Source organism: Ranitomeya imitator, chromosome 3, assembly GCF_032444005.1.
Source record: "Ranitomeya imitator isolate aRanImi1 chromosome 3, aRanImi1.pri, whole genome shotgun sequence".
Taxonomy (NCBI): domain Eukaryota; kingdom Metazoa; phylum Chordata; class Amphibia; order Anura; family Dendrobatidae; genus Ranitomeya; species Ranitomeya imitator.
Window position 1 is genome coordinate 28,510,752 of NC_091284.1, and position 2,880 is coordinate 28,513,631.

A 2,880-nucleotide genomic window follows, 5' to 3' on the forward strand; every position below is an offset into this window, starting at 1 on the left:
TCGTGGTCTGGGGTAAATTTCTGTGATATTATCTAACACTCAAATTAAGCTTTTCAAAAATTTGCTGGGTGAAATTTCTCTCCCATACAGTAAGACGTGCTTTGTGGTACATTTCTGTGGCATATAATACTCCAAAAAAGAGTTGAAACATTTTTCTGGATTGAATTTGATTGTCATCAATACACTTTTGCATTCTGTTACATTATGGTGGTATTAAACTCCCTAAACGTTTTGACTGCTGCTGGTGACCAATTTTTTTTAATTAAAAATAAACTTAGTTCCAAGAGACCTAGCAATTACAAAATGCGTAAGGTGTGCGGTAAGGGACGTGGAAGTGCCTATGGTGTACGCAGATGCCAAGGATGTGGGGCAGGTGCGAATTTGCAGATCATGATTCCAGAAGGCTTGGCAGCACAACCCAGTCTTCCACATGGTCCATTCTCACCACCCTACAGTTTGGATCACTTAATCCTCACCCTGATCCTCCTTCCACCCACCATGTTGAGTCCCAGGAGACTAGTTATCTCACACTAGGACAGTCAGATGAGCTCTTTACAACAACATTTATTGATTGTGGACTCTAAGCCTGCATGCTCCAAGAGGGAAAGGAGGACATATGCTGTTAAGTGATGCACAAAACTTGGACAAGCACTTGTGGCCAGGGACTCTACATTTCCCTGACGACACAATGGCTGAATATGGTGGAGGCTAGGGCCGAGTCACACCCTTGCATGGCATGTGCTCCTGACGCTGAGTATTGCTGCCCCTACTTATTTCAGGGTTTCCTCCACCTCCTACAGCAGTTCCTGCACCCTCTCCTGATCTTCCTCATCCTCCATCTTCTATCTCAAAGCACGTCGCCCACATCAACCGGAAGCTGAAAGCTCTGCAGCACTGCCTCAGCAAAGTGCCAACAGGATCTGCTGAAGCTAATTTGTATGAAGAGTTACTTAAACGAATAATAGACCAAATAGATCTGTGTTTTTTGCTGCTGAACCTCTAACAAAGCATAGTCATGTGTGATCATGGGCGTAACCTGGGGGAGGGCTGTGAAGCTTGGCAAGCTCACACCCATACCATGCTTGGCACTTGATAGTTTAGCGGTTTCAGAAAACCTAACAAAATTTGCCAGAGCTTCTGGTCAAGGTATGCTGTGTCAGCGCCCATTTCCTCAAGTTGGCTACAGCTGCCGCTGCTCTGGCAGTGCTGCAGCATTGCATGCAAGTTCCAGATCACCAACTGGTGTGCGACATCACCATGCTCTGGAACTCCACACTGCACATGTTGGTTAGGCTTTGTGAGCAGATGAGTCGAGTGGTTGAGTACCAGCACCGACATGCCCGTCGGTATTCTGGTCAGCCTCCACACTTAACAACTAAAGAGTGGGCATGGATGTCTGACATTTGTGCGGTTCTCCAAGACTTTGAGAACTCCACAAAGATGGTGAGCGATGATGATGCTATAGTCAGCGCAACTATTCCACTTCTGTGCCTACTTAAACAGTCACTGCGAACCAGATAGCAATGGATGAAGTCACAACACAGGGAGATTGTAGCCAGCTGAGCCTATCTTCTGCTCAGCATGAATTGGGAATCAATGAGGAGCTGGATGCTGAGGAGGAGGAGGAAGAGGAGAAACAGGAGCTGGTGGCTAACGCAACAGAGGCTAGTAGTCGCAAAACTTTCGTCCTGCCTCTCGTACATGGATAGGCTGAGGATGGGAATGAGGAGGCAGAGAGGGAGGAGGAGATGGAGAGTTGTCATCAAGGTGGAGACAGGGAAATGTTGGCTTATGGAGCATGGCACATATGGCTAACTTTATGTACTGCTGCCTTTACCGTGACCCTCACATTATATTCATCTTGGTCAAAAACAGAGTACTGGTTGTTCACCCTTCTAGACCAACCCTACAAGAAGACCTTTGCATCTCTTCTTCCTGAGGTGGAGTGGTCTTCTAAAATAGTGATATACCAGAAGGCCATTGTAGAAAATATGTTGACAAAGTTCCCATCAAACCACGCTAGCGTTAGGAGGCACGCTCACTTGCCCAACCAAGGAGGAAAGGCCAGGGAGACACAGAGCAGAGGAAGGGGTACACTATCAAGGGATTGAGACGATTTTATGACATCAGTCCAGGGTCTGATGACCGGGAATTTTTGACACGGAGGGAAAAGTTTTTGGACATAGTCAAGCAATACCTAGCCGACAAAACAGCATACTCCCTAATTCTTCTGTGACTTTGAACTATTGGATCTCAAAGTCACTTGGCATGACCTGTCCCTCTATGCCTTGGAGGTGTTATGCTGCCTGCCGCTAGCATCTCATCTGAGCAGGTTTTAATGCAGCTGGGGCAGAGGGCGTAATAACAGACAGGCACTTTCTATATATATATTGTTTTAAATCCTTTTTACATTTTGCCTTACATACAAGTGATTATATAGGAAAAAATGTTTCTTAACATTTTCATTCCTGTAAAATTCAATTTCCTGTGGGTTTGGAACGTTTTATTGTCAGTCCTTAAAGTGAAGTAAAACTGTGACACCATTGTTCTCGGCAGCGATCTGGGGATCAGAAATGCTTCTAGGAGTCTTCCCCCATGCTGTTCTCCTTCCATTCAGCCCTTTTCCCATCCATTTCAACATTTTCACTGCCCCGCAGACCTTTTTATAAGGTCTGCCAGATAAAAGCTCGGCTTTCCCATTGACTCCCATTATACACGTTACTCGAAACGAGCATGCGAGTATTAGAAATTGGTCGGCTCGAGTAGCGAGCGCCCGAGCATTTTAGTGCTTGCTCATCTCTAGTTTGTACCCTACGCTTGAGCAATGACGCCACCGCTCAGAGGTCGACTCTCCCTGTTTGCCCTTGTGAGGTCCTATTA